General features: G+C 40.2%; 2 long non-coding RNA genes across 2 annotated transcripts in view; one reads left to right on the forward strand and one right to left on the reverse strand.

Annotated features, from left to right (window-relative positions):
- Nucleotides 1-2,230: 2,230 nt before the first annotated feature.
- On the reverse strand, nt 2,231-6,718 carry LOC121920517. Its single transcript, XR_006101728.1, has 3 exons — nt 6,608-6,718; nt 3,384-3,523; nt 2,231-2,402 (listed from the first exon to the last, which is right to left on the reverse strand). It is a non-coding gene; the product is annotated as an uncharacterized LOC121920517 (long non-coding RNA).
- Nucleotides 6,719-12,150: 5,432 nt separating this feature from the next.
- LOC121920525 overlaps nt 12,151-12,960 on the forward strand; it is a 4,179-nt gene continuing 3,369 nt past the window's right edge. Inside the window, exon 1 of the long non-coding RNA XR_006101729.1 lies at nt 12,151-12,305. This is a non-coding gene — a long non-coding RNA (uncharacterized LOC121920525). The remainder of the gene's footprint in view (nt 12,306-12,960) is intronic.

Genomic DNA, 12,960 nt, shown 5'->3' on the forward strand with positions numbered 1-12,960 from the left:
GAAGAGATGCATATAAAATGAATATCTTACCCAAATTTTTATTTCTATTCCAAAACCTACCAAGAAGTTTCAAAGACATTTATTTTAAGCAATGGATTAAAGACTTAAGTATTTTTATTTGGAATGGGAGAAAACCAAGAATTAAGCTAAAATACCTACAAGACAGCCAAGATAGAGGAGGTTTATCAATCCCAAATTTAATGTTGTATTTTAAAGTGTCCTGTTTAAATTGGTGCTGTAACCCAACACTGAAAGTCTATTTTTCTCCAGTCCCCCTTTACCATCCTCCCAGCGCCAAGGCTGCTTTTGAAAAAGAAACTATCAGTGAGACAGATGACAAGAAGGAAAGGGAAGGCTGAGTGGATACAAAGACTTTTTGAAAGGGAACTTCTCTGTCAGAGGATTTGTTCATTGAGTTATGCTTGTGTTGGTCTAATTGTATGCCAACCTGAGATCTCACAGTGGAGAGTAGGATAGAAATGTTTCAATCAATTAATTAAAATGTTTTAATTTTAATTGATTAAATGACAGGGAAAGAAAAAGAAAAGATCAACATGTGTTAAAACTTGGTCTAGATTCTTCCTAAGGCCTGGGTAGCTTGCATCTTAGATGAAAAAAAGGAGCAGACAGAAAAATGAGTTGTGAAATCAGTTTACCTAAGGTTGTCTTGCAAATTATGTTGTGCAAGTGCTTGGAATAGCTTCAATTTTTTGCTCACATCTAATGTCCATGTTTTTCTCTTGTTGTAGACATTTTCAACTACTTCTCCTTAATTGTGCCCCTCTCTTTCTTCATTAGCCAATTTCTGCATGGCCAAGAACAAAAACATGCTCCATAAGAAACAAATATGTAAAAGAGTTTGAAAAATTATAACTGAGTATTTCTCACTACATCTGTGCCAGTGTGTGTGCATGCCTTCATATTACCTCTCCATTTATGCCAATCCCATGAGTTTCATAAGGGTTTTTTGAGGCAAGTAATACTCAGAGCTGGTTTTGCCAGTTCCTTCCTCTGAATCCACAGCATCTGGTATTTGTTGGCAGACTACCATCCAAGCACTTAATAGGGATGATCCTGCTTTGTTTCTAAGATCAGGTGAGACTCCTGTTTAGTTTAGTTTAGATAAATACTTTTCAGTACAGTGACTTCACTTTACTGCAACTGTTAGCCAAAAAGAAGTTGCATCTGTTGTCCCACTTTTTCACCTGTTTTCCAAAGGTCAGTTTCACTCCCCACCTTCCCACTTTCTTTCTTTGACCTTGGCTTATTTCATAGAATCATAGAATCATAGCATTGGAAGAGACCCCAAGGGCCATCCAGTCCAACTCCCTGCCATGCGGGAATACATAATCAAAGCATCCATCCTGACAGATGACCATCCAGCTGCATCTGGATATGTCCCCATTGCTAGACAGAGACTGATGGCATAATCTGTTGAGGTCCACTGAATTTTCCCAGGGGTCTCAGTGGACGATGTCATAATACTTCATCTGTTAGAGGGACATAACCAGACATTTATCCAACCAACAACCTACTCTCCTCCAGCCGTGACTGTTGATGGAGTGGAGGCTATTACAGCAAACAATGAACTGGACAGAGAGGCTTCAGTCATTGCAGAGGGAGGGGAAAATGCCAATCTTCCTTAACAATCAAAAGAGACTTAGGCAGGCATACGTTGGACTTACAGTTGTGTATGGCACTTACAGGATGTTGGCATTAATTGGGACTAACTATAGGAGCAATAGGCTCATGTTTACCACATGACCCCGTTCTCACAATCGTGATTGGTGATGAAAATGGAACTCTACTTGTTTGCATTAGTGCCATCACCGCACATCTTTGCAACTGTCACCATTGCGCTATCTTCCTGACTGGAGAAAGATATTAAGCCAATAAGGCTGCTTGGGAATGGCAAAGAGGAGGGGGAACAAGAGGAGGAGACACTGCCAATATCACAACTGCCTCAAAAGTGACATTTCACACTAGGAGACTAGATTGTGATTGTGACCTCATTGATGGGTTTCCCCCAGCAATGAAACCATGCTTGGAGAAGACAACAGCAATGGTTTGGAGGCGACATTGTGTGATAAGGATCACCAAAACCATTTTTTCCTGGTCTAATCACAATTTAAAAGTCGCATGTAGTAATCTCCTAAGAAGATTGCATACCCAAAATGAGTTTACTAGTGCAAAAAGATCTCCCAAAACCAGAAGTACACTTCACAAATGCTCAAATGCATAGATTTTTATTGGCATGAAGAGAAAGACAATTCAGCATAGATCAAACTGCTTGTGTTAAAAGCTCAAGCATGTAGCAATTCCGGAAGAAGACTGGCAGTGTAAGCAAAGCACTTTAGATCAATGGATAGTCAAGCCGTGGAAATCCATCATCAGTTGCCAACCTGCAGAAAAAGAAATGCACTGTAAGATTCAATGATTTTTAAGTGAAATAGTTAATTCATATCTATATAATGAGTATAAAAATGAAATGTTTACACGCTAGCTTCAAATTAAAGGGAAAAGAAGGAAAACACAACGTTATCATACTTATTATTGAAATACCTTCCTGGCTGTTAAAAGAATATTTCCATTAAAATTTTCTAATAATCTGAACTATTCCACCCTGTTTATACTTCACCCTGATATAATAAAATATATCAACTTTAAAAACAGTGTGTTCACTAATTCGTGATAATATTGGGATGACATCTGACACAGTGTGAACAGACTTCACTATGCCTGTAACCACAATTATCCATGTCATATTGTATTACAGCTCAGCTATAATACTTGAGGAGACACAGTTGCCTATTGTCCAGGACAGAGGCGAACTCTCCCAATTGTATGGTTTTAGGACTGTAGCTCAACTTCCTGATGGTAAGAGCAGTTCAACAGTGGAATAAGCTGCCTTGGAGGTATGGTCATTTGTCGGGACTGCTTTGAATCTGTGTTGTGTAGGATTCTAGGATTCACTCATGTGTGACAAATAATTACCAAAGGGACTTTGACTTAGATGAAGTGCCTGTAATTTGTATACCAGTGTCAGCTTATCTTCCATTTAGAAAGCAGCTGTTAAACAAGGAATGGGGAAAGTGCAGTCCCTTTTTTGGTACTTTTGTTGTCTCTAATGCAATCCACCAGCCCTCAACCTTTATTTTACAAAAACTCTTGCAGAAAATTCCCTAAAGGCATAAACACACAACCACCATAATGAATACACACACACAGAGAGAGAGAGAGAGAGAGACCCCATAGGTCCATTTTCATTGAATTTCATAGAATATGCACTATTATGTGAGGTCACATCCTGTTAAATTTTGATATAAACTCAGAAGCGGAGGGGGGGATTCAAATAACATAGTGTTTCCCTATAGAGTTCTTACTCGTCGCACACGTTTGCAGCACACAGCCCCACGCTTGTCACACTTCCCAATAGCTCTGAAGTTTCTGGGGCAACGGAGAAACCTGCACACAGCACCAGCACGATCACATTCAGCAAAAGTCCTTGGCTGACGAGTGAATGCTGCAAGAAAAGAAAGACTTGCTTAATATTTTCACTATGGAAAAGTCACTGCTCTTAGCATCATCACTCATTCTAGTAGCAGACTGAGCTGCCAATGGGACTATGGTCAAAACAGAAGCAACACACAGGAAAGTAGGGATGTATTTCTTCACTAATTTCAACCTGAGAAGAAGCAAGGAGTAATTTTAGCAGTTTTCTTCCCCAGGCAAGAATGTTTCCAAAAACAAAAAAAAAGACTATTCACAATTCAGGACTTATTCTGTGCAAATTTTGCACATGGTCCATTTTCTATGCAGGAAAGAACATTTTCTGAGCAGAAAATGCTTCTTCTTTGTGGGGAGATTTCCACGAAACACATTTTTATCGTTTTCCGAGTATTTTCAAACATTTTTTCCATCCCTACAGAAGAGGGCCTTCTTGGTGGCTACTCCCAGATTTAGGCTAGTTAGGTGGATTTTTAAAATATTTTGCTTCATGATGATGATGATGATGATGTTTCTAAAGAAATTAATAGGTATTTTGACAGTATAATTAATTTCATTCATATTTTAAGATGCATCATTTATTGTGTTTTCAGCTGAAGCTTTTAAATTCTTTTGGAAGATGCCTTCTATCTAAACCCTAGATGAAGGGCAGAATGAAACTCAAATAAATAAATAAATAAATAAAGAGGAATCCTGTTGTTAACATACACAGATCACTACCACAAAAGCAGCTTAGCACTTTTGTCTGATGCAGAATATCTGCACTCAGTTAAGGGTCTCTTTGTGAAATAGCAAATGCACAGTGATTGTTTCTGCAATCCCAATTAATAAGTTGACACACGGAAGACATTAGCAAATAGATACACACCATCCAAGAACTTACAACTGTATGGCTCGAATCCTGTTGGTTAGTCCCAACTAGAGCAAACCCACTGAATGAACTGCTGAATGCGTTGACAATTGATTCAGTGGTGTTCCTCTACTCAGGACTAACATGAAATTGTTATATCTGTCGAATTCCACATACAAAACCATGAACTGACTATGTCCATTGCATAATGGTCCCCAAAAGTACAACCACATGTGTAAGTGAATTTACACAAGTGTATAACACCAACAGGATTCTGGCACATGTATTAATTAATACTAATGAGCATTAAAGCAGTCAACCACCTCTGTGACATTTGAAAATAATGCAAAACAGAATAAATCAATACATAATTTATCAGAATTAGAAGAGAATTTCAGGCATTTTCTAAAGAGGAGGTGGAGGCAAAAGAAGTGACCCTTGGAAATAAAACAGCAGTGTTACCAAAACAATCTCTTTGATGTGTGAATTGTTAAAGGGAATGGAATTTCCTTAGGTCCAAAACACACTGCAGAAATAATCCAGTTTGAGACCGCTTTGGCTTCAATCTGTCAGGGGTGCTCTGACTGTGTGTTCCTGCATGGTGTAATATTGGACTTGATGCCCCTGCAGGTCTATTCCAATTCTATGATTCTATGATTCATTTGGGCATTTTAAGTCCAAGACAGGTGTTTTGTTCTTTTCAAATATTAAGTAACCAAGTGACTTGTGCGGGATTCTTCCAGTGAATGAGTACCCACAAAACACATTTTAACCATTTTCCAACTATTTTCAAGCATTCTCTCTATGATTCTATGACTTCCTTGTGGACTTGGAATACCCAAAGAAGACCAAAAATGAGATGATGTTGGGAGGAAATGTAAGGTACTGCACTTAGGGCAGAAAAATGAAATGCACAGATATAGGATGGGGGACACCTGGCTGAATGAAACTATGTGTGAAAGGGATCTAGGAGTCCAAGTAGACCACAAATTGAACATGCGTCAACAGTGTGATGTGGCAGCTAACAAGGCCAATGCGATTTTAGGCTGCATCAATAAAAGTGTAGTATCTAGATCAAGGGAAGTAATAGTGCCATTCTATTCTGCTCTGGTCAGACCCTTCCCCACTGTAATATTTGAATTGTGGTGTCCAGTTCTGGGCACCACAATTCAAAAAGGACATTGAGAAATTGAAGCACGTCCAAAGGAGGGCAACTAAAATGGTGAAGGGTCTGGAAACCATGCCCTATGAGAAAGGACTTAGGGACCTGGAGATATTTAGCCTGGAGAAGAGCAGGTTAAGGGGTGATATTATAGCCCTGTTTAAATACTTGAAGGGATGTCATATTGAGGAGGGAACTAGCTTGTTTTCTGCTGCTCCAGAGACTAGGACCCGGAGCAATGGATGCAAGCTCCAGGAAAAGAGATTCCACCTCAACATTAGGAGGAAATTCCTGACAGTAAGGGCTGTTTGACAGTTGAACACACTTCTTCCTCGGAGTGCAGTGGAGTCTCCTTCCTTGGAGGTCTTTAATCAAAGGCTGGATGGCCATCTTTTGGGGATGCTTTGATTTGGATGTCCTGCATGGCAGGGAGTTGGACTGGCTGGCCCTTGCGGTCTCTTCCAACTCTATTATTCTAGGATTCTAGGAAAACAGTGAAAGCATACTTGTTCATAAGAATTTTAGTGCCAGAACTGCATAAGGGAATACAGTCACAGAACCATACAGTTGGAAAGAAGCTCAAGAACTATCATCTCCAATCTCCTGCCATGCTGGAATACACAACTAAAACACTCCGGAGAGATGGTCATCCAACCTCTGTTTAAAGTCTTCCAAGCAGGAGAGTCTACCACATTCTGTGGAAGTCCCTTACAGTGTTAAACAGCTAATACTGTCAAGAAATTCTACCTAATGTTTAGATGGAAACCCTTTTCTTGGAGTCTGGATCCATTGTTTTTTGTGGGTTTTTTGGGCTATGTGGCCATGTTCTAGCAGAGTTTCTTTCTGACGTTTCACCAGCATCTGCAGCTGGCATATTCAGAGAAGATCTGGATCCATCATTTGGTGTCCTTATCTCTAGGGCCTATTCTATATGACATCACATCAGAAATTGAAAGTTGGCTATTGTATCACCTCTGAGGCTTCTCTTCAGTCCAAACCTTCCCAGCTCTCTAAGCCATAAGAATATAAACACCAGCTACACTTTTCCTGAAATTTCTCATTTAATCAAAGTTTACAGGACACCTTACCTGGAGCAACCATCAACATCAAGAACAGAAAACTTGAAAGGATGGTGAAGATCTTCATGGCTGAAGAATGGAGCTGTTTCTAAGGAGAAACCAAGATGGAGAGACAACCAACAGAATGTTATCTCAGAAGATGGAGAAATGACTGATAGTGCCTAGTATTTATAGGACAATTCTGTGATTATGTCACAGGCTATGAACACTTGCAGGTGTTGGTTAAGGTTTTCTTGCAATTTGTGGGCAGTAATAGTTGCTGTGCAAATAGACCACAATGTAATTAGGAAAAAATTGTGAGGAAACTGTATTCCAAACTAAGAGAAAGCCCGATATCCATATATGGCATTGAATATCAAGAGTAGGCATGCAAATAGGCTAGCATAGGAACATAGCTAAAAACATATTCTTAGGCAGGAAAAATGAAATGGATAAACAAAGAATGGGTAATACTTGGCCTGAAAGGAGTACATGTAACAAGAATCTAGATGTCTTAGCATACTACAAGCTAAACATAAACAAACAAGGTGATGCAGAAGCCCCAAAAGCCAATGCACTTCTGGATTTCATCAATACAAGCATATGTCCAGATTGAGGGAAATACTCTACTCCATTCTGTCAGGCCTCATCTGGAGTACTGTTTTTCATTTGTGGACACCACATTTCAAGAAGGATATTAACAAGCCAGAAAATGTTCAGAAAAAGGTGACCAAGATGAACCAAAGTAGGGAAACCAAGCCTTATGAGGAACAACTTAGGCAGCTGGATATGTTTAGTTTGGAGAAGAGGAACACTGAAAGGTGACATGATCACTATCTTTAAATATGAAGGGATGCATGTAGAAGATGGTGCAAACTTGTTTTCTGCTGTTTCAGAGACAACAGCATGAAACAATTGATTCATATTACAGGTAAAGGTTAGAAAGAACTTCTTTGCTGTAAGAATTGTTCAACTGCGGGATAAAGAGCCTTGGAAGGTGGTAAATTTTCCATCTTTGGAGGTCTTTAAAGAGAGGTTGGATGGGTATCTTTCAGGAATGCTTTAATTCTATATTCTTACTTTCCAGGAGGCTGAACTAGATGGTCTCTTTCGCTTCTAAGATTCTATGATTCTATGAATCACTCTTCTATTGAAGTAGATCGTTATGCCTTCTTGCTCAGTTATCATCCACTTCTAAGTAGCAGTGGTCCTATGGGGTATCAGATGAAGGATTCTAGGATGCAGTTCTCTGCTATTTTTGTTCTCACACATACATGCACGGAGGTACACAGACATACACAACTTCTTTGTGCTCCATTAAGGCCTGGATCTATCATTAGGTAGAGTGAAACAGCTGCATCAAGCAGCATACTGAAAAAGCAGTAAACATTTAGTTGTTTAAAATGTTATTATTGCACTTTTATCGCTAGAGACAGAAAGAGGTGATTGAGAATGTTTGTGCCTTCTGTTAGGGATGTAAGAGCGCCTCTATACTATAGGAATAATGCAATTTGATACCACTTTAACTGCCATGGCTCCATCCTACAGAGATATGTAGTTTGTTGAGGCACTAGCACTCTGGCAGAGAAGGGTAAAGATCTTTTAAAACTATACAGTGGACCCTTGTTATCCGCTGGGGTTTGGTTTCAAGATCCCCATGGATAACAAAATCTGTGGATGCTCATGTCCCATTAAATATAATGACATAGCAAAATGATGTCCCTTATTTTAAAAAAATGCAAAATCAAGTTTTGACATTTGAAATGTATACTTTTTTTGAACATTTTCAAACTATGGATGCTTGAATCAGTGTATAAAAAAATCTGTGTATAAGAAGGGCCGACTGTATATCCCATAGGATGGAGCTGCAGCACTTAAAGTGGTGTCAAACTGCATTATTGCTGCAGCGTAGATGGCCCCTAAATTTCTTCGCCAAGGGCCTGATGAGTATTTTCAGCGATTTTCTTCCCACTGCAAGAAAATCTTCAAAGATGACCCAGTTTTCGAAGGGTATTTCCAATTTGTGGCTTATTCGGTGCAAAATTCACACATGGTTGTTTTGTTCATAAAACAGCATTTTCTGCATAGAAAATAATATTTCAATGCAGAAATATTAATTCCTGAGCATAATTAAGACAGTTGAAACAGCCACTAAATTAAAGCAATTTGGACATTTTAAAATATCCCAGAGGGGAAAGAAAGAAAGAATAGCTCCCCGATTAGGAGCTCGTTCCTCAGTAGCCAGTCAGTTGTTATAAGCCCATCTGAATAAAAAGGAATTTTTTTCCTGGCAGCAGGATGCCAGGGATGAAGCAAACCAAGCTTCTGTTAGGAGCAGCAGCCATCAAAAAGACCCTCTTGTGTCCTCACAAAGCATATCTATGAGATAAAGGCCTTTTGTAAAGTTCTCAGTTAACAGCCAGCATGGTATAGTGGTTTGAGTGTGGGATAGGACACTGGGAGACCAGGGTTTGACTCCCCACTCAAGGAAGGAAACTCACTGGATGACATAGTTTTTTGTGGGGTTTTTGTGGCCATGTTCGAGAAGAGTTTCTTCCTGACGTTTCACCAGCATCTGTGGCTGGCATCTTCAGAGAATGCTTGGCTGGAAAGGAGTTGATGACCACTGGATGACCTTCAGCAAGTCACAATCTCTCAGCCTCAAATGAAGGCAAGGACAAATGCCCTCTGAACAATTTCTGCCAAGTAAATCCCATTATAAGGCCACCTTAGGGTCAGAAATGACTTGAAGGCACACAACAACAGCCTCAGATATGGCCCAATAACATGACAATTCAGAGCCTATCTAGGAAAGAAAATGTCTCAGGTTTTGCTCCTGCACAAATCAATTTTATTTGGGAGAGCTACATGACATTTTCCCCATCCCAAAGTATTCCCAGGGAAACCCCAGCATTATGAAGGACTTTTCATTCCCAGTCTCCAATTCAGTTTTAAGAAAGCCACTATTCTGGAAATAAAATGTACCTCTCCATGGTTGCCTATATTATACCAGAAGTAGCTAGAATGGCCACCAGCAAGAAACATGATGATTTGGGAGGTGGAATGCAAATTCAACCAAAATTAAGAGAGGGAAAGAGGAATGCTGGCAATAAAAGAAAGAATTTGGATGCAAAACCATGAATATGTAGGTAAAATCAAAAGAAAAAGAACTGAAAAGTCTCCATCTTTCTGGGAACTTTTTTTTTCTTTCTGGATAAACCCTGAGATAACTGGGACCCCAGGTGTATAGACCTTTAGAAATCACAAACAGTGCTTTTAATTATATTCAGACACAAAGCAGGAGATGGCAAAGAATTTGTGCTGCCCTTCCAATACACACATAAACACACATAGGCTTAGTTTTTGGTGGCTTTTTTGAGCTATGAGGCAATTTTCTAGAAGAATTTATTCCTGGCATTTCAGCAGCAGCTATAGCTGGCATCTTCAGGGAATGCTGGCATGGAAGAGAGTGGGGTATATATACTGCTGGTTGAGGGGAAGCAATTTACATGTTGAACTGTTTATTATTCTGGTTTTGCATGTCAAGGTCTCAGATTGTCTACTTAATTAATAATCCATTGACTGAAGGGAAACCCACCTCACCTTGGGTGGTTTACATTTCCATTTGCTGGGTCTTGATTGTAGCGTTTTTCAGGACTGGTAGCCAACCTTTGTTTACTTTCAGGGTTTCTTCTTTTCTGTTGAAGTTGTCCAGGTGTTTAGGGATTTCAATGGCTTCCCTGTGCATTCTGACCTGATAGTTGTTGGCACGGTCCAGAATTTCAGTGTTTTCAAACAGCATTTCATACCCAGAATGGTTTACAACATGTTCTGCTACTGCTGATTTTTCTGGCTGATTCAGTCTGCAGTGACTCTCATGTTCCTCGATCAAATTCTTAAAGTAAACAAAGTTTGGCTACCAGTTCTGAAACTATGGATGCCGGCAGGGAATTATTTTTTTGTTTTTGTTTTTTATTTATATACCACTATTCCAAAGATCATAGCGGTGAACAGCAAGTAAGCTAATTAGCAAGTAAGCTAATTTGCCCCCAACAGTCTGGGTACTCATTTTAGTGACCTCAGAAGGATGCAAGCCTGAGTCGAGCTTGGGCCCTTTTGCTGGTCTTGAACTCGCTACCTTGTGGTTTTGAGTGAATGGCTGCAGTACAGGCATTTAACCACTGCGCCACCAGGGCCTTCAACTTCACACATAGGTTTGATTACTCTCATTTCTGCCTAGTGGTTTGAGTGTTGGATTGCCTCTCTGGAGACCAGGATTCAGTTCCCAACTCAGCGATGAAACCCACTGAGAAACCTTGTGCAAGTCACACACTCTCAGCCTCAGAGGAAGGCAATGGCAAACCTCATCTGAACAAATCTTACCAAGAAAACACCATGATGAGGTTGCCATGACTCAGAAATGACTTGAAGGCACACAACAATATCTCCCAACTAGAATAAACCCATTGAATCAATTGGATTTGGCTACATTTTGAGTCACTATTAAGAATTAATTTAATGAGTCTACTCCAGCTGGAATTAACTTTGGGGTCTCTTCCAGATCCATGATAGGATTCAAGCCATTATTTTTCAAACTACTGAAAGCTTCTCTTCGTTTGAAGGTCTTTGAACTACTGAAATACTGCTTTTCCCTTGCTCACTCCTCAGAATCATCCCTTTGACTCCTCAGCCATAAGAGGCTGAGAGTCAACCTGCCTCAAATGCATATGCATTTGAGGAAGTTGACTTTAGTCTGCGAAAGCTCATGCTGCCAACTTCTTTCTTACAGTTAGTCTCAAAGGTCCTACAAGATCTCACTACATACTCATTTTACAGACTAACACGGCTATAACTTTGAATTCAACCCTCTTGTCATATAGAAGAAATATTTGTAGTTGTTATGTGCTGTCAAGATGATGACAACTTATGTCAATGCTGTGAATGAGGGACCTCCAAGAACCCCAGCCATCAAATACCCGGCTCTCAAGTCTTGTAAACTCAGGGTTGTGGCTTCTTCCTGAGTCAATCAATGTGGTCTTCTTCTATTCCCAGTGCCTGCAACTTGACCAAGGAAGGAAGATAGCCTCAGGTTGCTGCCACATTGCCACCTTAATGAAGATTGACACTACATTAATTTCTATGACTCAGTGCTATGGAACTCTGTGATCTGTAGTTTTGTGGGACAGATAGCCTCGTCTGTCAGAGAGCACTGGCACCACAACAAACTACAAATGACAGGAGTCTGCAGGATGGAGCCACAACAGTTAAAGTCATGTAAAACATCAATTCTGTAGAGTGGCAGCAGCCTCAGTTTAGTCAATATGGCTTCCAATGATTCAGGCTTGAGTTGTTCTCTGACACATTTATCTGTCTATTTTTGGCAGATTGTGGTAAAAGGAGAACTCTCCTGCAATGCCATATTTCTTTCATGTCAATTTACTTCACTGTCCAGTTTTTGTATCCAGACATAGAAATCAGAAATATTTGAGCCTAGAAGATGCTGACTTTGGTATTCACTGAAGAGATGTGTGGGTTTTTGGTCTTGATGTTGCCAACCCACATTCCTCTGAAGAACAGGCTGCTCTTCTCCCACAAGATTTCTCTTCCTCCTCCTCTGAATTATTGCTGTTCCTCCATCTTCTAGCCCCAGAGAGAGTGCAGACGCTCTGATTTTCAGCCATGAAGATTTCATTCTGTTCATTTCTTGTTCTCTTCCTTATGTTGCCAGGTAAGATATTTGGTGGAACTTTGCTTTTCTGCAACTTATAGGTAAGAAAGAGGAAGCCATCAAATACATTTAACAAGGTGTGTAATTCCCTCCTTGAGAAGGTTAAGTCGCCCCCTCTCAGTTTTCTTTCTGCCATCAGACAAAGACCTTTGTATTCAGGCAGGCCTTCAACTTATAATTCATGTGGCAGATCAGGCTTCTAATGGGGATGTTCTGTCTTTTTGTTGTGTTTTATATTGTTTTATCTTTGGGGTTTTAACTAAACTGTTGTTTAATAGTTTTGCCAGTTCCTTCCTCTGAAATATAGCCTGAAACACCTGGTATTTGTTGGCAGTCTTCCATACTGTTTTATAACCAGGATGGACCCTGATTAGCTACCAAGATCAGACAGGATCCAAGATCAGACAAAATACTGTTGAGTATGTAGGCTGCAGCAGGATTAACTATGACATATGCAATGCCAACTTTGATGTATCTGAATGCAATGTACATAGGCTTCCCATATCCCGCCTGGGGGTGGGACTTTCCCGATTTGGGGCAGGTCTGCACGGTCCCGCCCCGGTTTGGCCCCGCCCCCGGGACTCCCCCCCCCCCCAGCGAGTCCTGCTGGCTTGGCTGGGGCTTGGAGGACGTCTGTCTTCCAAGCCCCAGTCAT

This window comes from Sceloporus undulatus, chromosome 1 (assembly GCF_019175285.1).
Source record: "Sceloporus undulatus isolate JIND9_A2432 ecotype Alabama chromosome 1, SceUnd_v1.1, whole genome shotgun sequence".
In the NCBI taxonomy this organism is placed as follows: Eukaryota; Metazoa; Chordata; class Lepidosauria; order Squamata; family Phrynosomatidae; genus Sceloporus; species Sceloporus undulatus.